General features: G+C 37.2%; 1 long non-coding RNA gene across 2 annotated transcripts in view; it reads right to left on the bottom strand.

The window, feature by feature from the left end:
• Positions 1-23,859, bottom strand: part of LOC103882172 — a 62,600-nt gene that overhangs the window by 3,632 nt on the left and 35,109 nt on the right. The gene's annotated exons all lie outside the window — the stretch shown is intronic.

The following is a 23,859-nucleotide window of genomic DNA, read 5'->3' as shown; positions in this document are numbered from 1 at the left end:
TTTAAGGACTATTGTTTTGTTTTAGGAGGCAATTCACTTAGAATCATATTATCAATTCTCACACCTGTGGTGGGTGGTGGCTCAGATATCAGATCAATTCTTTTTTTTTTTTTTTTTTGAGATGGAGTCTGGCTCTGTCGCCCAGCCTGGAGTGCAGTGGCCGGATCTCAGCTCACTGCAAGCTCCGCCTCCCGGGTTCACGCCATTCTCCTGCCTCAGCCTCCCCAGTAGTTGGGACTACAGGCGCCGCCACCTCGCCCGGCTAATTTTTTGTATTTTTTTTTTTAGTAGAGACGGGGTTTCACCGGGTTAGCCAGGATGGTCTCGATCTCCTGACCTCGTGATCTGCCCGTCTCGGCCTCCCAAAGTATCAGATCAATTCTTAAATCTTTGGATGTACACTATTTTCAGTTTGTCATACACAACAGGTTCAATAGTCAGCCAGTGACAGGCTGAGTTAAACCATGAGACTTGGGGTTCAACTTCTCTGTGCCTCAGCTTTCTGAGTACCTTCCTTTATTCTCTGGTAGCCTGGGTTGTTTGATCTTCCTTGATGAGTACCTTTGGCCAGAAGGACTGGGTTCTCTATCACAGATTTGCATTTGTTTTTGCTTTCAAGGCAATGCCTGTGGCCACTCTTAGGGAAAACTCACAAAATCCAGGGAACTCATTATATGCCAGTCACTTGCTACAGGTTTCTACTCCAATCCAACGTCTATGACCACTGTTCAACCTCTAGAGTTCTATGTTAGATTTTAGTGTCATTGATTTGTTTTTCAAATTTGAAAACTGTTAATTGTAGAAGAAATTGACCTGTTAGGCACCCAGTCTTCCAAGACAGAAGGCCAAATTCTCATTAATTTCTTTATTTCCCTTCCTCTTGAAGGAAAGGCCTGAGAATCATTTAACTCCAGTTACCTACTTCCAAAAGCATATGCTGCTAAGTCTTACATTTTAATTACCTTGATGTTTTAGACTCCACATTACATCATTCTTACTGTTTCATGCTTTCAATATTAATTCAACTCCACAATACATCTTTCTTATTATTTTATACTTTCAATATTAGTTCACCTTTACTTTTTTATGTACTCTTCTTGATGCAGTATACTTCTTTCTATATTTCTGAGCTGTATCTTACATTATTTTCTTCTGCCTGAAAAAAATATTTTAGCATTTTCTTCAGTGATGGTACACTGAAAATTTTTCTCGTTTTTCTTTGTCAGAAAGTGTCTTTATTTTACTCTTACTCTTGAATAATATTTTCAAAAAGTTGTAGTTTTGCAATTATTTCATTTCACCAATTTGACAATACCATTTCTTTTCCTTCCTGTCTTTATTATTTCTGTTGAAAAGTTGGCTTTCATTCTAATTGCTGTTCCCTGAAAATAATTTATTCATATAATCTATATTAATATTTTTTCTTTGAAATTTAGCTTCAATACTGCTATGATCATAATCCTGAAGTGATTTTCTTTTAAATGTTCCTACTTGGGATTTGTAGGATTTGTAGGATTTGTAGGATTTGTAGGCTTCTAAGCTTGATGCTTTTCCTCAATTAAAAACAAATTCTTTATCATTATGTTCTCTAATATCATTTGTGTCCTATCCTCTCTTCTCTTTTGTTTTGGGTTTAAATTACATATAAGCAGACCTACATACGATGTCTCTTTTTTCTCTTCTTATATTTTCTAGACTTATATATATATAATTTTGTTTTGTTATTAGAAATTTAACAAATTTCTAATTTGTTAAATTAATCTAGTTAATCGAGTTCTAATCTAGTTCACAAATTCTCTCTTGTCTGCTGTTAATTCCACCATTTGAGTTTTTCACTTTGTGTTTAGGTTTCTCGGTTATAGAATTTCAATGTAGTTCTTTCCAGTTTCAAGCTTAAATTATTTTATTCCTGCCCTTAACTTCTTAATTTAGTAAGCATACTTATTTTAAAACCTGGAATTGACAACTTCCCCCAGTGAATCTGTTTCTATTCTTATCATTATTGATACTACTTTCCAGTCATGTTATTTTTACAGCTTATATAACTAGCATTTTGATTTCATGTTTTAAATATTGTATTTTCATTTTTAAAATGTCAGCCTTAATTTTAGATACAGAGGTACATGTACATATTTGTTACATGGGAATATTGCCTGATGCTGAAATTTGGAGTATGGATCCCGTCACCCTGGTAGTAAGCATAGTACTCATTGGGTATTTTTTGTAACCCAGCCCCTCTCCTTCCATCCTCTAGTAGTTCATAATGTTTATTGTTTCCATACTTATGTCCATGTGTGCCAGTATTTTCAAAGCTTTGTAGATAGTTTGGGTAATAGAAACATTTTGTTTTTCCCAAAAGTATTTACCATCTCACACCAGTTAGAATGGCGATCATTAAAAAGTCAGGAAACAACAGGTGCTGGAGAGGATGTGGAGAAATAGGAACACTTTTACACTGTTGGTGGGATTGTAAACTAGTTCAACCATTATGGAAAACAGTATGGCGATTCCTCAAGGATCTAGAACTAGATGTACCATATGACCCAGCCATCCCATTACTGGGGATATACCCAAAGGATTATAAATTATGCTGCTCTAAAGACACATGCACACGTATGTTTATTGCAGCACTATTCACAATAGCAAAGACTTGGAATCAACCCAAATGTCCATCAGTGACAGATTGGATTAAGAAAATGTGGCACATATACACCATGGAATACTATGCAGCCATAAAAAAGGATGAGTTTGTGTCCTTTGTAGGGACATGGATGCAGCTGGAATCCATCATTCTTAGCAAACTATCACAAGAACAGAAAACCAAACACCGCATGTTCTCACTCATAGGTGGGAACTGAACAGTGAGATCACTTGGACTCAGGAAGGGGAACATCACACACCGGGGCCTATCATGGGGAGGGGGGAGGGGGGAGGGATTGCATTGGGAGTTATACCTGATGTAAATGACGAGTTGATGGGTGCAGCACACCAACAAGGCACAAGTATACATATGTAACAAACCTGCACGTTATGCACATGTACCCTAGAACTTAACAGTATAATAATAATAAATAAATTTAAAAAAAAAAAAAAGTATTTACATTATTATATTCAAAGTACCTAGCCATCTGGGATTACTCAAAGCTGAGATGCCCACAAAGCTGAACCGCAGTCCCTGAAGAAGCTGTCTTCTTCGGTATCACAGTTACTCTCTAGTGAGGTTCTTTAGAGTTCCATCTCAGTGTAAGGGAGATGCATCAGGGCTTTCACTGGTATGCCTTACACCCATAGGCTTTCACTCTAGCCTTGAGGCTATCAAATGAGCCATCCATCTTTTTATTCTGTCAGCTCCCCCGTAGATTTTTTTACTTACTCCCAGGGGAAATATAACTCAAATTCCTCTGATTTTCAATCTTTCCATGCATCCCAGCCTGGTAATTCCTCACCATTATGCTATCTCCCTATTGCTTTCAAGCAAAATTGTTTATATATTGACAAGTTTTTCATTTGACTTCCAGGGGATAGTTGGACCAAGTTACCTAATCTGCCATTATAGGAAGCAAAAATGTAAAGTTAAATATTTTTTTAAATTCATAGTATAAGAAGACAACTATTATTTAACTGTAATAATATTATTTGATGGGGTAATTACAGCAAGTTAGGAAAATAATCAAATACTACCTGCAATAGTCAAAATAATCAAATCTATGCACTTTACCAAAATTTTTAAATTAGCATATAGTATTTGCTATTTTTGTAAGAAAGGATATTTTTTCAAAGCATTATTTATAAATACTACAGAGTATTCTTTATTTAGACATATAATGACTTACCCTGCTGTATCCCTCTTTCACAATAAATATCCTTCTGCATAAATCATTATTATATTTGCTAGTAGTTTGGATTTTCAGTTTTTCCTTTCATTTAGAAAAATGGCTCTTGTATTTATTTAATGTAACCAGCAAATATTCATTGCTTAGTTCTATTTTACTAATTTCTTTTATAAATATTATTATTCTGGTTTTCCACAAGTTTGACCTTTTTTTCTGACTTTCTATCTTAAATGCTCAGTACACATATTTCTACTGGCTTTCATGTTTTAAAAATGTGTTTCAGGCCACAGATATGTCATGGTTACAGTGTTATGTTGTTAATTTCTAATATAATTCATTATGTTATATACTATTTATTATGTTTTATTGTTAAATTTCTATATATTCTAGAACTATCATTATTTTACTCTTTTACCTGAGGGCAATTTACAATGACCAATTTTTCACATGACTCAAAAAAGTTTATAATTCTGACACTCCTGACTTATGACCACAGACAATGGGCATGAGATTTAAAATTATATTATAGAACAAAACTGTGTCATTTTGGTTTGATAGTAAATGTTTAATTTAACCTTTTCACTCTTAAATCCTATTTTATTTTGCTCTATTGTATTGCTTGCTCTGAAGAAAGTGGTTACCATGTTTTGAGTGAGCACATGGATGTGAGACCTACCCACAGTAAAATGAGAGAGCTTGGAAGCAGATCCCCCTACAACTGAGCTTGAGATGACTCCAGACCTGGCCAGCACCTCAATTATAACCTTGTCAGTAACGCTGAGACAGAACCATTCTCAGGGTTCTGTCTCACCACCCTGAACCGCCCCAGGTGGTTACAGTCTGTGAGAAAAATAAATGTTTGTTGCTTCAAGCCACTAAGTTTTGGAGTAATGTATTACACAAGAAAGAGATAACTAGTATACATCTCATTTCTTTTCTACCAATATTAAATAATTAATAAAATTTCAAGTGACAAGGTAACATATAGGAAAAAGAGAGTATGGCCAAACCAAGATGTTTAAAACAAAATTACAGTCAAGTCTCAATTGTGTATAAGTAAGGAAATAGGAAGTACTAATCTCTCCAGAGATGATGATAAGAAACCTAGCTATCTGTCCCTGGGGTCAGGAAATAAAAATCTAATGTCGGGAATCAAAGAAGAGGAATGAAGTTAATGTATAGTTTAAGACTTCCCAAATGCAGTTCACGTGAACCAAATTCATGGCCACGGCCCCACCTTCACCATCTTACACCCAATTGAGTTGTATCACAGAAACGTCATTGGCTCACTTGCAGACTGCTGATTGAAATCTGCTCTGTCGTCATGCTTCAGATTCATGGCAGAGCATTGTATTCCAATCTCTTTTATCCTTACATGTATTTAACACAAGGGATTATGATTTAAATTGAACCTAAAAGCTAAAATTTCTGTGACAGATATTTATTTAAAGCCAAATTAGAAATGCTATGCTCTATCAAACGCTTTGGGAAGAATCCTCAAGAGAATTACATTTTCTGCTATGTGCTTTATCTCTTTCACAATATAAAAGATGGGACTTTTCCTTTTGGAGTGTTTTAAGATCTCTGACATCTGGTTTAGAAAGTGATGAACGTGCAACTTCAGTAATATCTTGCTTTAGTCACAGGAAACATCAATAGACAGAACTACTCCTGTGATGTTCATACTAGTGCACTCTATCATAGCAACATTTTTGTTAAAATTTAGACTTGGTCCTGTCACTTGACTTGTGGAGAATGAGTTATCTTGTTCAAAAATCTTTGCCAACTATCAGTCATCATTAGTGAAAACATCTTTTTTCTGCCCTATTCTGTCTAATAATTCAATATACATACTTCCTTAATCACATCTTTGTTGTATTTTCCCCCTTTATTGTCCTTTGCTCCAATTTTTCATTTTAGTATAGCTGTTCCAATTTCTGGTGCCTTTTGAAAAATTGTCATAAAGCTTCCTCTCTCTCTGTTTTTATTCTCTGACCTTGGCAAACTGGAGGTCCTGAAACCTAAAACAGATATTTTTATTTCTGCTTCTAAAAAGACCACCTATGAATAACTATAAATGTATGATTATAAACAAGGGAGGCATTTGGGGAGACATCCCTTAGCAGACTCCTCTTATAAAGCAGTGCAGCATATTGCATAAGGGCTCTGGCTTTGGACACAGGTGGATCTGGGCTTACATTCTAGCTTTGCTATTTAACTGGGTGACCATGGGGAGAGTTCTCTATGTTCTCCAGGTATCAGGTTCCTTATATATTAAATGATATTTGGTTAGAATATTACTTTGGGTTTTAGATATAACGATGTATGTAAGGTGCTTTTTTAAAAGAGCTTGGAATATAATAAATGCTCAAAAACTATCAGCCCCACCTCTCCCAAGAAAGGTTGGTTTTGGTTATGCTATAATATCATAGGCATTTCTACAATAATGAGATAGATAACTTTTTCCTTTATTGGATATAGAAGGAAGAAATTTAGCCTGTAAGACAATCATATTAAGGGAATTATGTGGCCTTTTTAACAGGGTTTACTTCAGGTCCACAGCAGTATATGTGAGCACACTCTTGACTGATAAGAGATGTAAAAATCACCTCTTATGCCTGGTGCGGTGACTCATGCCTATAATCCTAGCCTTTTGGGAGGCCAAGGAAGGTGGATCACTTGAGGTCAGTAGTTCAAGATTAGCCTAGCCAACATGGTGAAACCACCATCTCTACTAAAAATACAAAAAATTAGCCAGTTGTAGTGGTTCCTGCCTGTAATCCCAGCTACTCAGAAGGCTGAACCAGGAGAATCCCTGAACCCGGCCGGAGAGGTTGCAGTGAGCTGAGATCACACCATTGCACTCCAGCCTAGAGGACAAGAGTGAAACTTTATCCAAAAACAAACAAACAAACAACAAAAAAGCAAGTCTTATTAAGTTCCTGATCTATGTTAAGAAATGTATGACAGCCATTAGATAGAAAGATAGATGATGATGATGATGGTAGATGATAAATGGACAGAAAGAAATAGAGTCATGAGATCACAGAATTTAAAACATTAAGAAAGCTTAAATAATTGGTAAAGCAACCCCTAATTTTACAGATGAAAGGAAAGATATGATGTTGAATTTACAAGATCACAATTGTCTTAGATTCCTTTCTCGTGTTATTTCCACTACACCAAAATGTTGACTACAGACGTTTCCATAGACTCTTGCAAATAGCACCAAAGAATTTATAATCATTTGCAACTATTTGTATAATGCAAAATATTTAAAGAATTTAAAATTGAAAGACCTCTTACAGAAGTTTATTGAAGATTGTTACTTTTTGATAAAGCAAAATATTTTGCCTAAACTAGATACACACCTGCATTTGAATCTATTTCATTGTCCTACCAGACAATAAATGGCCTTTGAAGGTAAAAATGGATTTACTACTTAAAATCATTCAAGCATATGCAGTCAGAACTGTTGAAAGCAGTAAGTGCAGTTATGAAGTAAAATTCCCAAAGTGTATAACCTTCTCTCATCCAGCATGTTAAGCCTTTGGCAAAGTTTATTAGCATTTTAGAAACACTAAAAGGAAAAAGAAAGTCTCCCTAATTTTAGAATAAACTAAAATATACTGAATACCAATGCTCCAGGGACTTTAAGAAACACTTTTGAAGGGGGAGGACACAGCCAGGTGGAACAGCTCCCACATAGGGCCTGAGACAGTTGGCATGCTTTTAACAGATCTTCAGAGGGACAGTACTGAGAGTGGACAGAGGGAAGACCCAGAACCTAGACCGAAGGGAGAGAAAGCTGGAAAATCCACACAGGGCTACTGTGCACCAGAACTCATTTTTGGACCATAACAGTACCAGGGGAATGGGTGAGTTGAACTGGCAAGGAGCAACCTGTTCTTGCCACAGGCCTCTGGAACCCTGGAATGAGGAGACCCCTTGACCACCACTGACACATGAGTTGGCAGAGAGACCTGCTTAGAGAATTTGAAAAATTAAGAAAACTTAGAGAAGTAGTAGGGGCAGAAGCCAGCTGATGTGGAAATCAGAGGGTTTGGTGTGAGAACACATGCAGCAGAGCATGTCCAGGGACAGCCATCTTCTTAGGCTCAAGTTGCTCCCACTGAGACTTTAGCCCTAGAGGAACTGTTGGACCTGATCTCTGCAGGGTGGTCTTGCCCATCAGATGGGGCTGGTCAAATCTAAACACCCTTTGGTCTGCTGTCATTTCCTGAGGCCCCTGCCTGGCCATGGCTGCTTGCAGGGCAGTCTTGGGCCTAAACAATAGCTTCTGTGCTGGTAGAGCATGATTGACCAGCTGGAGAACTTCAGAGAGGCGGCCCCTATGGTGGCACATCAGCCAACCTGCTCCCTCCCCATAGTGCAGTTTCCACTGTGACCATGGTAACTCCCTACATTGCTTTGCTGGCACCTGTCTGCATAGGCAGGTTTGCTTTCCTTGCCCCACTCAGGCACAGGAGTTCAGTCTGCCCACCCTTTCCTTACTGCCCTGCCATTGCAGGCAAAGATTTGCTGGGCAAAGAGCCAGCAAGCCTCACCCCCTTCCTTGTAACAACATTGCACAGAGAACAGCAGATCCTCCCCCACCATGAGCAATCACTCCTGCTTGTGGGGCATAGAGAAAGCACCCAGACCTGAACTTGCCAGCACCTCACCCCAAGCCAACACCACCTCCAGCACAACTGTGTGCAGTTGCCAGCATGGGCCCCTGCCAACCCAGCTGCATTGCCTCTACCACTGTGGTACATGCCTGTAGGGAGGCAGGCACTCTGACACTCACTAGCACTCTACCATAGCTGCTGCACCTCAGCTCCTTCAGTGCAGTGAATTCCAAACCTCAAGGATCCAGATCCAGAGAACAAACTCGAGGTCCAATACAAGTCCCCCAGAGTTAGTGCACACAGTCCAGGAGTTGGGAGCTAAGGAATGGCCACCTAAAGTCTCTCAGAAAGAAAGCCAGTTGGATGAATCCACCTTCTACCACAATCAATCAAACCCTCAAGGTCACTAAATAGGATAAAAGAAATAAAACCCATTCGAAGGTCAGCAACCTTCAAGATCAAAGGTAGATAAGCTCTCAAAGATGAAAAAAGAATCAGCAAGATAACTCTGAAAACTCAAAATGCTGGAGTGCCTTCTTTCCTCCAAATGACTGCATCGCCTCTCCAGCAAGGGGTTTGAACTGAGCTGAGATGGTTGAAATGGCAGAAATAGAAATCAGAATATGGATAAGAAAAAAGATCATTGAGCTACAGGAGTATGTTGAAACCTAATGCAAAGAAGGTAAAAATTACAATAAAACAATGCAGGAGCTGACAGATAAAATAACCTGTAAAGACAAGAGTATAACAGACCCAACAGAGCTGCAAAACAGTACAAAAGTTGCATAATGTAATCACAAGTATCAATAGCAGAACAGAACAAGCAGAGAAAAGAATCTCAGAGCCTGAATACTGGCTTTCTGAAATAAGACAGCCTGACAAAAATACATAAAAAAGAATGAAAAGGAACCCACAAAGCCTCCAAGAAATATGAGATTATGTAAAGAGACCAAATCTTCAACTCATTGGTGTCCCTGAAAGAGATGGGGAGAATGCCAACTTGGAAAACATATTCCAGGATATCATCCATGAGACCTTCCCCAGCCTAGCTAGAGAGACCAATATTCAACTTCAGGAAACACAGAGAACTCCAGTAAGTTACTTTACAAGAAGATCATCCCAAGACAAATAATTATCAAATACTCCAAAGTCAAAATGAAAGAAAAAATGTTAAAGACAGCTAGAGAGAAAGGTCAAGTCACCTTCAAAGAAAGCTCATTAGATTAACAGTCGACCTCTCAACAGAAACCCTACAAGCCAGAAGTGATTGGAAGCCAACATTCAACATTCTTAAAGAAGTTTCAACCCAGAATTTTATATCTGGCCAAACTAAGCTTCATACATGAAGGAAAAATAAGATTATTTCAGACACACAAGTGCTGCAGAATTTATTACCACTAGACCTGCCTCACAAGAGCCCCTGAAGGAAGCACTAAGTATGCAAAGGAAATATATTACCAGCCACTACAAAAACACACTTATATACACAGACCAGTGACACTATAAAGATATCACATAAGTCTACAGAATAACCAGCTAACATGACGACAGAATCAAATTCACATCTATCAATACTAATCTTAACCGTATAGAACTAAATGCCACAATTAAAAGACACAGAGTGGCAAGCTGGATAAAGAACCAAGACCCATTAGTATGCTGTCTTCAAGAGACCCACATCACATACAATGACATTCATAGGCTCAAAATAAAGGCATACAGAAGAATCTATCAAGCATATGGAAAACAGAAAAATCAGGGGTTACAATCCTAGTTTCTGACAAAACGACATTAAACTAACAAAAATTTTTTAAAAACAGCACTTTGGGAGGTCAAGGTGGGCAGATCACAAGGTCAGGAGATTGAGACCATCCTGGCTAACACGGTGAAACCCCGTCTCTACCAAAAATACAAAAAATTAGCCAGGCGTGGTGGTGGGTGCCTGTAGTCCCAGCTACTTGGGAGGCTGAGGCAGAAGAACAGTGTGAACCCAGGAGGCAGAGCTTGCAGTAAGCCGAGATGGCGCCACTGCTCTCCAGTCTGGGTGACAGAGCAAGACTCTGTCTCAAAAAAAAAAAAAAAAAACCCAAAACAACAAACACCAACAACAGCAACAAAAAAGACAAAGAAGGGCATTATATAATAGTAAAGAGTTCAATTCCACAAGAATATCTAACTATCCTAAATATATATGCACTCAACACAGGAGCACCCACCTAGATTTATAAAGCAAGTTCTTAGAGACCTTGAAAGAGACTTAGACTCCCACATAACAGTGGGAGACTTTAATATTCCACTGAAAATATTAGACAGATCATCAAGACAGAAAATTAACAGATATTCAGAACCAAAACTCCGAACTCAATCAAATGGACCTGATAGATACCTGCAGAACTCTCCATCCAAAAACAACAAAATATACATTCTTTTCATCACTATATGGTACTTACTCTAATGTTAATAACATAATTGGAAGCAAAACACTCCTTATCAAATGCAAAAGAACTGAAATCATAAAAATCTCTCAGACAACAGAGCAGTCAAATTAGAGATCATGACTAAGAAGTTCGCTCAAAACTATACAATCTCATGAAAACTGAATAACCTGCCCCTGAAAGAATTTTGGGTAAATAATGAAGTTAAGGCAGGAATCACAAAGTTCTTTGAAACTAATGAGAGTAAAGATATAACACACTAGAATTTCTGGAACACAACTAAGACCCTGTTAAGAGGGAAATTTATAGTACTAAATGCCCACATCAAAAAGTTAGAAAGATCTCAAGTTAGCAAACTTACATCACAACTGAAAGAACTAGAGAACCAAGAGCAAACAAATCCCTAGGTCAGCAGAAGGCAAAAAGTAACCAAAATCATAACTGAAATGGAGGAGATTGAGACAAGAAAACACATTCAAAAGATCCAGGAATCCAGAGCTGCAGTTTTGTTTTTTGTTTTTTTTTTTTTAAGAAAAAACAGGGTAGATAGACCACTAGCCAGACTAATAACAAAAACAGAGAATACTGAAGTAAACACAATCAAAAATGACAAGGGGCGTATTACCACTGTCCTCACAGATATACAAACAACCATCAGAGAATATTATGAACACATATATGCACAGGAACTAAACAATCTAGAAGAAATAAATTAATTCCTGGACACATAAAAGCTGCCAAGACTGAGCCAGCAAGAAATTTAACCCAAGAACAGAGCAATAACAAACATTGAAATTGAATTAGTAATAAAAGGCCTACCAACCAAAAAAGGCCTAGGATCAGATGGATTCACAGTTGAATTCTACCAGATGTACAAAGAAGAGCTGGTACCATTAATGCTGAAACTACTCCAAAAAATTGACAAGGAGGGACTCCTTTCTAACTCATTCCATGAGGCCAACATCATCCTGATACCAAAACTTGGCAGAGATACAACAAAAGAGAAACTTCAGGCCAATATTATTGATAAACATTGCAGAAAAATTCCTCGACAAATTACTTGCAAACTGAATCATCCAGAAGCACATCAAAAAGCGTATCCACCATGATCAAGTAGGCTTTATCCTTGAGATGCAAAATTGTTTAAACATTCGAACATCAATAAATATGATTCGAACTAAAGACAAAATCCATGTGATTTTCTCAATAAATACAAAAAGGCTTTCAATAAAATTCAACCCTGCATTATGTTAAAAGCTCTCAATAAATTAGTTATTTAAGGAACATATCTCAGAATAAGAGCCATCTATGACAGGCTCACAGCCAACATCATATTAAATGAGCAAAAGCAGGAAGCATTCCTTTTGAAAACCTGCACAAGACAAGGATGCCCTCTCTCACCACTCTTATGCAACATAGTATTAGAAGTCCTGGCTAGGGAAATGAGGCGAGAGAAAGAAATAAAGCCCATCAAATAGGAAGAGAGGAAGTCAAACTATCCTTGTTTACAGATGACATAATCCTACATCTGGAAAACTTCATAGTCTTGGCTCAAAATTTTCTTATAAGGTGATAAACAACTTCCTCAACATCTCAAGTTACAAAATCAATATTAAAAAAATCATTATCTTTCCTATACATCAGTGGCAATCAAGCCAAGAGCCAAATCAGGAATGCAATTCCATTTACAATTGCCACAAAAAGAATAAAATACCTAGGAATACAGTTAACCAGGGATATAAAAGATCTCTACATGGAGAGCCACAAAACATTGATCAAAAGAATCAGATATGACAAACAAATGAAAAAATATTCCATGTTAATGGGTAGGAAGAATCAGTATCATTAAAATGGTCCTACTGCCCAAAGCAATTTATAGATTCAATGCTGTTCCTATTAAACTACCATTGAGAGGAGGAAGGAGAGGATCAGGAAAAATAACTAATGGATACTAGACTTAATATCTGGGTGATGAAATAACCTGTATAACAAACTCCCATGACACAAGTTTACCTATATAACAAACACACACCTACCCCTTAACTGCAAAGGAATGCAACTCATCACCAGCAACGGATCAAAGCTGGACAGAGAATGACTTTGACGAGATGAGAGAAGAAGCCTCCAGTCCATCAAACTTCTCAGAGCTAAAGAAGGAATTATGTACCCAGCGCAAAGAAACTAAAAATCTTGAAAAAAGAGTGGAAGAATTGATAACTAGAATAATTAATGCAGAGAGGCCATAAATGAACTGACAGAGATGAAAACCATGACATGAGAAATACATGACAAATGCACAAGCTTCAGTAACTGACTCGATCAACTGGAAGAAAGAGTATCAGCAATTGAGGATCAAATGAATGAAATGAAGCAAGAAGAGAAATCTAAAGAAAAAAGAAGAAAAAGAAATGAACAAAGCCTGCAAGAAGTATGGGATTATGTAAAAAGACCAAATCTACGTCTGATTGGGGTGCCTGAAAGTGAGGGGGAAAATGGAACCAAGTTGGAAAACACTCTTCAGGATATCATCCAGGATAACTTCCCCAACCTAGTAGGGCAGGCCAGCATTCAAATTCAGGAAATATACAGACTGCCACAAAGATACTCCTCGAGAAGAGCAACTCCAAGACACATAATTGTCAGATTCACCAAAGTTGAAATGAAGGAAAAAATCTTAAGGGTAGCCAGAGAGAAAGGTCGAGTTACCCACAAAGGGAAGACTAACGGCAGATCTCTTGGCAGAAACTCTACAAGCCAGAAGACAGTGGGGGCCAATATTCAACATTCTTAAAAAAAAGAATTTTCAACCCAGAATTTCATATCCAGCCAAACTAAGTTTCATAAGTGAAGGAGAAATAAAATCCTTTACAGATAAGCAAATGCTTAGAGATTTTGTCACCACTAGGCCTGCCTTACAAGAGACCCTGAAGGAAGCACTAAACATGGAAAGGAACAACCGGTACCAGCCATTGCAAAAACATGCCAAAATGTAAAGACCGTCGAGGCTAGGAAGAAACTGCATCAACTAACGAGCAAAATAACCAGTTAATATCATAATGGCAGGATCAAGTTCACACATAACAATATTAACTTTAAATGTAAATGGACTAAATGGTCCAATTAAAAGACACAGACTGGCAAACTGGATAAAGAGTCAAGACCCATCAGTTTGCTGTATTCAAGAGACCCATCTCACATGCAGAGACACACATAGGCTCAAAATAAAGGGATGGAAGAAGATCTACCAAGCAAATGGAGAACAAAAAAAGCAAGGGTTGCAATATTAGTCTGTGATAAAACAGACATTAAACCATCAAAGATCAAAAGAGACAAAGAAGGCCATTACATAATGGTAAAGGGATCAATTCAACAGGAAGAGCTAACTATCCTAAATATGTATGCACCCAATACAGGAGCACCCAGATTCATAAAGCAAGTCCTTAGAGACTTACAAAGAGACTTAGACTCCCATAAAATAATAATGGGAGACTTCAACACCCCACTGTCAACATTAGACAGATCAACGAGACAGAAAGTTAACAAGGATATCCAGGAATTGAACTCATCTCTGCAGCAAGCGGACCTAATAGACATCTACAGAACTCTCCACCCCAAATCAAGAGAATATACGTTATTCTCAGCACCACATTACACTTATTCCAAAATTGACCACATAATTGGAAGTAAAGCACTCCGCAGCAAATGTACAAGAACAGAAATTATAACAAACTGTCTCTCAGACCACAGTGCAATCAAACTAGGACTCAGGACTAAGAAACTCAATCAAAACCACTCAACTACATGGAAACTGAATAACCTGCTCCTGCATGACTACTGGGTACATAATGAAACGAAGGCAGAAATAAAGATATTCTTGGAAACCAATGAGAACAAAGATACAACATACCAGAATCTCTGCGACACATTTAAAGCAGTGTGTAGAGGGAAATTGATAGCACTAAATGCCCACAAGAGAAAGCTGGAAAGATCTAAAATTGACACTCTAACATCACAATTAAAAGAACTAGAGAAGCAAGAGCAAACACATTCAAAGCTAGCAGAAGGCAAGAAATAACTAAGATCAGAGCAGAACTGAAGGAGATAGAGACACAAAAACTCTCCAAAAATCAATGAATCCAGGAGTTGGTTTTTGAAAAGATCAACAAAATTGATAGACCGCTAGCAAGACTAATGAAGAAGAAAAAGAGAGAAGAATCAAATAGACACAATAAAATGATAAAGGGGATATCACCATCGACCCCACAGAAATACAAACTACCATCAGAGAATAACACTATAAAACACCGCTACGCTAAATAAACTAGAAAATCTAGAAGAAATGAATAATTTCCTGGACACTTACACTCTCCCAAGACTAAAGCAGGAGGAAGCTGAATTCCTGAATAGACCAATAGCAGGCTCTGAAATTGAGGCAATAATTAATAGCCTACCAACCAAAAAAAATCCAGGACCAGATGGATTCACAGCTGAATTCTACCAGAGGTACAAGGAGGAGCTGGTACCATTCCTTCTGAAACTATTCCAATCAATAGAAAAAGAGGGAATCCTCCCTAACTCATTTTATGAGGCCAACATCATCCTGATACCAAAGCCTGGCAGAGACACAACAAAAAAAGAGAATTTTAGACCAATATCCCTGATGAACATCAATGCAAAAATCCTCAATAAAATACTGGCAAACCGGACCCAGCAGCACATCAAAAAGCTTATCCACCATGATCAAGTGGGCTTCATCCCTGGGATGCAAGACTGGTTCAACATATGCAAATCAATAAATGTAATCCAGCATATAAACAGAACCAAAGACAAGAACCACATGATTATCTCAATAGATGCAGAAAAGGCCTTTGACAAAATTCAACAGCCCTTCATGCTAAAAATGCTCAATAAATTTGATATTGATGGAACATATCTCAAAATAATAAGAGCTATTTATGACAAACCCACAATCAATATCATACTGAATGGGCAAAAACTGGAAAAATTCCCTTTGAAAACTGGCACAAGACAGGGATGCCCTCTTTCACCACTCCTATTCAACATAGTGTTGGAAGTTCTGGCTAGGGCAATGAGGCAAGAGAAAGAAATCAAGGGTGTTCAGTTAGGAAAAGAAGAAGTCAAATTGTCCCTGTTTGCAGATGACATGATTGTATATTTAGAGAACCCCATTGTGTCAGCCCAAAATCTCCTTAAGCTGATAAGAAATTTCAGCAAAGTCTCAGGATACAAAATTAATGTGCAAAAATCAAAAGCATTCTTATACACCAGTAACAGACAAACAGAGAACCAAATCATGAATGAACTTCCATTCAAAATTACTTCAAAGAGAATAAAATACCTAGGAATCCAACTTACAAGGCATGTAAAGGACCTCTTCAAGGAGAACTACAAACCACTGCTCAGTGAAATAAAAGAGGACACAAACAAATGGAAGAACATACCATGCTCATGGATGGGAAGAATCAATATCGTGAAAATGACCATACTGCCCAAGGTAATTGGGCCATCCAATTACCTTGCCATCCCCATCAAGCTACCAATGAGTTTCTTCACAGAATTGGAAAAAACTGCTTCAAAGTTCATATGGAACCAAAAAAGAGCCCACATTGCCAAGACAATCCTAAGTCAAAAGAACGAAGCTGGAGGCATCATGCTACCTGACTTCAAACTATACTACAAGGCTACAGTAACCAAGACAGCATGGTACTGTTACCAAAACAGAGATATAGACCAATGGAGGAGAACAGAGCCCTCAGAAATAATACCACATATCTACAGCCATCTGATCTTTGACAAACCTGACAAAAACAAGAAATGGGGAAAGGATTCCCTATTTAATAAATGGTGCTGGGAAAATTAGCTAGCCATAAGTAGAAAGCTGAAACTGGATCCTTTCCTTACTCCTTATATGAAAATTAATTCAAGATGGATTAGAGACTTAAATGTTAGACCTAATACCATAAAAACCCTAGAAGAGGCCGGGCACGGTGGCTCAAGCCTGTAATCCCAGCACTTTGGGAGGCCAAGACGGGTGGATCACGAGGTCAGGAGATTGAGACTATCCTGGCTAACACGGTGAAACCCCGTCTCTACTAAAAAATACAAAAACCTAGCTGGGCAAGGTGGCGGGCATCTGTAGTCCCAGCTACTCGGGAGGCTGAGGCAGGAGAATGACGTGAACCCGGGAGGCGGAGCTTGCAGTGAGCTGAGATCCGGCCACTGCACTCCAGTCTGAGCAACAAAGCGAGACTCTGTCTCAACAAAACAAAACAAAACAAAACAAAACAAACAAAAAAAACACCCTAGAAGAAAACTTAGGTAATACCATTCAGGACATAGGCATGGGCAAGGACTTCATGTCTAAAACATCAAAAGCAACGGCAGCAAAGGCCAAAATTGACAAATGGGATCTAATTAAACTAAAGAGCTTCTGCACAGCAAAAGAAACTACCATCAGAGTGAACAGGCAACCTACAGAATGGGAGAACATTTTTGCAATCTACTCATCTGACAAAGGGCTAATATCCAGAACCTATGAAGAACTCAAACAAATTTACAAGAAAAAAACAAACAACCCCATCAAAAAGTGGGCAAAGGGTATGAACAGACATTTCTCAAAAGAAGACATTCATACAGCCAACAGACACATGAAAAAATGCTCATCATCACTGGCCATCAGAGAAATGCAAATCAAAACCACAATCAGATACCATCTCACACCAGTTAGAGTGGCAATCATTGAAAAATCAGGAAACAACAGGTGCTGGAGCGGATGTGGAGAAATAGGAACACTTTTACACTGTTGGTGGGATTGTAAACTAGTTCAGCCATTATGGAAAACAGTATGGCGATTCCTCAAGGATCTAGAACTAGAAGGACCATATGACCCAGCCATCCCATTACTGGGTACATACCCAAAGGATTATAAATCATGCTGCTATAAAGACACATGCACATGTATGTTTATTGCAGCACTATTCACAATAGCAAAGACTTGGAATCAACCCAAATGTCCATCAGTGACACACTGGATTAAGAATATGTGGCACATATACACCATGGAATACTATGCAGCCATAAAAAAGGATGAGTTTGTGTCCTTTGTAGGGACATGGATGCGGCTGGAAACCATCCTTCTCAGCAAACTATTGCAAGAACAGAAAACCAAACACTGCATGTTCTCACTCATAGGTGGGAACTGAACAATGAGATCACTTGGACTGGGGAAGGGGAACATCACACACCGGGGCCTATCATATGGAGGGGGGAGGGGGGAGGGGTTGCATTGGGAGTTATACCTGTTGTAAATGACGAGTTGATGGGTGCTGACGAGTTGATGGGTGCAGCACACCAACATGGCACAAGTATAATACCTATGTAACAAACCTGCAAGTTATGCACATGTACCCTAGAACTTAAAGTATAATAATAATAATAATAATAATAAAAGTTAAAAAAATAGATGCTTTCATATACACCATCTTAATCTCACGACTCTAAAAACCTAGTGGAAATCTATTTAACTGTTGATGAAATTAAGATTCACAAAATTAAGTTAGTGATCTACAATCACATAAACATAAATATAAATCACATAAAATATCGATATAAATATAAATGAGAGAGCCAGGTCTCCAACCTGAGTCTCAATTCCAAATTGCATGCATTACACTGTAATTATTTCAGAAAGCCTCTTGAATTTTTGGTTTATGTGTTTGTTTTACCATGAAAAGTCAATATTAAAGAATGTTCAGCAAAATGGAAACAAATTAAATATGATCCTATTACCTGGCATAACTTTTCTATTTTTCATGTGTTCCCCAATGAAATGTATCCAAAAGCATTAATAATTTTATACATCTGTAATTTCAGTGTTTGCTAATTTTTATTAAGATTTTGACTTACTGAACATGCTACCATGATTTTACATATGCTTTTTGCTATTTTCATGATTGTATAATATTTAATCACTTCATTGGGCAATGATTCATTCTAGTTTCCACTAATATTGGATAATTAATACAATAAAAAACAATTTTGTACATATAGCTTTTTAGTTTTGTTTCAACATTTCCTTATGCTACATTTCCACGAATTTAAGACTCTTGAATTAAGAGCAGATTTTTTGATGTCTTTTTATTGTATTGACGTATACTATAAAAAGTACAATCTTCCAAAAAGATTATATAAATTTACAGTGTATTATTGCATTTAGTGTTCATAACACCCCACAATCACAAAGTTCTAGTGAACCCATGACTTGTGGAAATTTACTGAGATTCACAGTTAGTACAAGGTAAGTGTATTAGTCTGTTTTGTGTTGCTGTAACAGAATACCACAGACTGGGTAATCGATAAAGAACAGAAATTTACTAGCTCACCAGTCTGTAGGCTGGAAAGTCCAAACTCAAGGGCCCCTATCTAGCGAAAGTCCTACTGATGAGTCCACCCCATGGTGGAAGGCAGAAGAGCAAGAGAGGGCAAGAGAGAGAGCAATAGGGAGTAAACCCACTTTCATGATAAGGAACTCAATCCTGTGATAATGGCATGGTTTATTCATGATCTAAATACCTCTTATAGGTCCTACCTCTTCATACTGCTACAATGACAGTTAAATTTCAACATGGGTTTTGGAAGGGACAAACATTCAAACTATTGCAGTTACCTTGTTAAGCTTCAACTAATTGGGGGTCCTAACAGTCCTCAGAGGCCACACTTTTCAATCACACCAGAACTTGTTTCTAATGTAGAAAGAAGGCAGTACCTTCTGAGAAAGATGGACCGACAGGTAATTCTGTCATATTTTTTCTTACTGGTGTTCCTTTCCTGTAATTGCCAACAATTTCACTGAAAATGAGAGTAAGAAAAGGAAAAACAGGGCAACTTATAGTGCCTTTTTTTTTCAGTCCTTCCTTACTCATAAGTAAGCTAAATATAGTGTTGACAGAATGTGCAAGTGTCAAGAAATGAAATAAAAACAGCTAATTAAGGTTGTGCATGATTTCCACTCTTTGGGTGAGAATAAAAAAAAAGTGCATGTATGAACTATGAAATACAAATTGTTCTAATTTGTGATTCTGCATATAAACCAAATGTTTTTATATTTGCATATAAAACTGGCATTTTGCAATTTAAATAGTAAAGTTCATGCTAATAATATAAAATTTTGATTTTTTTTTTTTTTTTACTTAGAGCAACATTAAATAGCAAATATGAAACACCATGGCAAGTCAAGAGAGAGACCACGGAATGGAAAAAAAAAAAAAAAAAAAAAAGCTTTGTATTTTAGTACCTTAGTGGCACTTTTTTCCTGCTTTTGAACAAGGAGCTCCACATTTTCATTTTGTACTGAGCCCTGCAAATTATGTAGCTGGCCCTGTCTTTAAGTATTGAGAAACTGTTGAGAAACTGTCAAGTTTATAGTGGTGGATACACATTTTCAAACTTCTGATTTTAACTTAAAAGCTCAAATTTTACCATTGGCCACAAATACTGTCAGTTTTGTTCCTTGAAGTGACAAGCTCACTTCACCCTTTTGTGAGAAAACGTCTACCAAATTCCCAAATCTGAATAACCAGTTTCCTTCAAGAAAAAAAATAACGTTTCATGAAAAAAGGGGCCAGTTCAGTTCTCAACAATGCCACAGTCATACAACTACACTTTCAATGTAGCAAAAAAGCTTTATGCATACCTCCTACTTACACATAATATTAACAAGACATGTAACCAAAGATCAAGATTTAATAAAAATTCATAATTTTAATGCTCTTCCAAGACATTTGTAAGGAAAACTTGCTCTCTTTTTTTGTATGTGTTTGGCAACAAAGAATACAATGTCCACCAGTATAGTTTTGATTTCTTTTTTCACATTGCCTTGATTCATGCTACATATATAGCAGTTTTCCTTACAATGGTATATGCATTATCCGTGCAAATGTCAACACAGCAAAAAATATAAATAATTTTTAGTATTATGAAAATAATTTTGATTTCATAGACCTCCAAAAAGGTTCTCAGAGGCCTCCAGATGTCCATAGGTCATACTTTGAGAATCACTACATTAGCTAATTCATTGTAACAGGGAAAATAAAATAAACCAAAGAAAAGTAATCTGTATTTAAAACAAAATTTTAAATGATGCTTTACTAATATGTAACATACAAATTGACACTGGTGTCATCATTTTTGCATGTCAAATGCTTATTAATCATATATGATAGATAAAATATCCCAGGGGAAGAATAAGATTTCCTCAACCCCAAAATGTTGACAGATTACTCATTTGTTCTTTCATATTTTGATTTATCATGTCAAGTGGATTGCCAAAATTATGCATTTCTATTAATCCTCACAAAAGTGGTCACATGATTTTCAAATATTTCTGCAAGAAAACAAGGGACTACAAATAATAGAGCACAAGAAAATAAAAATAAAATGGTAAAACCAGCATTTCTACTCCTGAAGAGAGTTCTTTGTCGGTCACATTCTTAGGTAAAAATCAGCGATGAACTATAACAGCTATAACAAGAAGCCAGTCAAAAGTTTTGAAAATTATCAAAAGGATGGTTTGATAATAAATGATGAATCCAACCCTAAAAAGTGTACACTGTAACTTGTACACACTTAAGACAGTAACACATATATACATAAATGATTGTTAATAATTATTAAAAAAAAAACTTATGCAAATAAAATGAAAAGGACTGTCAATGATGACTCCACTAGAAACTAAAGTTATTATTAATTTAGTTCTACACACATGAGATTGATAAAGAAGAAAGATGTGAGGGTGAAATTTATGTGTCATCTTGACAGGGCTGAGGACCCCCAGATATCTGGTATAATGTTATTTCTGAATGTGTCTGTGAGAGTATTTCTGGAAGAGATTTGCATTTGAGTCAGTAAACTAAGTAAGGAAGATGCACCCTCACCAATGTAAGTGGGTATCATCCAATCCATTGAGGGCCCAAGTAGAACAACAATGCAGAGACAGAGGAAATTCTTTCACTCTTTTTTTGAGCTGGGAGCTCTTCTTAAGCCATCTTCTCTCACCCTTAGATATCATAGTTCCTGGATCTCCACCCTTCAGGCTCCAGAATTTATACCATCACTTCTCCTGCTTCTGTGGCCTTGGTGTGTCCAGAATTGGTTCATTCCAGTGGGTTCTTGGTCTCTCTGACTTCAAGAATGAAGGCGCGGGTCCTCCTGGTGAGTGTTACAGTTCTTAAAGATGGTGTGTCTGGAGTCTGTTCCTTCAGATGTTCAGATGTGTCTGGAGTTTCTTCCTTCTGGTGGGTTCGTGGTCTTGCTGACTTCAGTAGTGAAGCCACAGACCTTCGCAGTGGGTGTGCTTGCTGTGAGCTCTTAAAATTGGTGCGTCCAGAGTTGTTTGTTCCTCCCGAGGGGTTTGTGGTCTCGCTGACTTCAGGAGTGAAGCTGCAGACCCTCATGGTGAGTGTTACAGCTCATAAAGGTAGTGCGAACCCAAAGAGTGAGCAGCAGCAAGATTTATTGTGAAGAGCAAAAGAACAAAACTTCCACAACATGGAAGGGGACCCAAGCGGGTTGCCACTACTAGCTCAAGAGGCCAGCTTTTATTCCCTTATTTGACCCCACCCACATCCTACTGATTGGTCCATTTTACAGGGTGCTGATTGGTCCATTTTACAGAAAGCTGATTGGTCTGCTTTACAGAGTGCTGATTGATGTGTTCACAAACATTTAGCTAGACACAGTACTGATTGGTGTGTTTTTACAGAGTGCTGATCGGTGCATTTACAAACCTTTAGCTAGACACAGAGTGCTGATTGGTGCATTTTTACAGAGTGCTGATTGGTGTGTTTACAATCCTTTAGCTAGACACAGAGTGCTGATTGGTACGTTTTTACGGAATGCTGATTGGTGCATTTACAATCCTCTAGCTAGACACAGAGCACTTGTTGGTGCATTTATAATCCTCTAGCTAGACAGAAAACTTCTCCAAGTCCCCACCCGACCCAGAAGCCCAACTGGCTTCACCGCTCACTGGGACTCAGACTGACTTATACCACTGAACTTTTTTGATCTCCAGTTTGCAGGTGGCATACTGTGAGATTTCTTGGTTTCAATAATCACATGAGCCAATTATCACAATAAATCTCCTCTTAAATATCTATATATGTCCTGTTGGTTCTGTCTTTCTGGAGAACAGTAGCTAATACAGTAAAGTACTCTAAGTGAAAACTAACCAAAGGAAAACAAAAGACTGGTAAAATAATACTAATATTAGACAAAATAGATTAAAGAAAAATTATTAATACAGAAGTGTATAAAATTATAATAAAAAGCCCACAAGGAATATATAGTAATCATAGATGTGTATCATTGAAAACATATTCTTTAAATGTATGAAGCAAAATTAACATAATGGAGAAATGGACAAATCCACAAAGTAAAAAATAAATTAGATTTTCATATTCTCCTTCTGAAATTTGTAGATAAACCAGCTAAAAATAATTAAGGACCTAGAAAAAGTGACCTACACTATTAGTAAAAAAGTGTTTATAATTTTAAAATATCCAATAAAGTTAGATATATTTTTATTTTTCTGCCCCAGAATTACCAATTATGAGCATTCATTTAAATGTTATAATACAGAAAAAATGGAAACAAACTAAAGGTTGACTAAAAGGGAACATAATAGCATACATGCAACTATTAAAAATAGATATGTCATTACAATATTTTTAAGAAAAAAAGACAAGACAATGCATAAAATTTAATATGTGTATATAAAAAATAGGCATGTACATATCCACAAAACATGTTTTAAAATAAATTTACAAAACACTCACTATAAACTGTTGAGAGTAGTAGCCCTTGAAAAAGAGTGAAGGGGAAATTTAAATTTTACTAACATACTTGTGTATTGTTTGAATATTTTAAGGCAAGAAAGTATTT

This window comes from Papio anubis, chromosome 2 (genome assembly GCF_008728515.1).
Source record: "Papio anubis isolate 15944 chromosome 2, Panubis1.0, whole genome shotgun sequence".
Classification (NCBI taxonomy): Eukaryota; Metazoa; Chordata; class Mammalia; order Primates; family Cercopithecidae; genus Papio; species Papio anubis.
The sequence above is the reverse complement of the archived record's forward strand: the minus strand, read 5'-3'. Positions and strand labels throughout refer to the sequence as shown.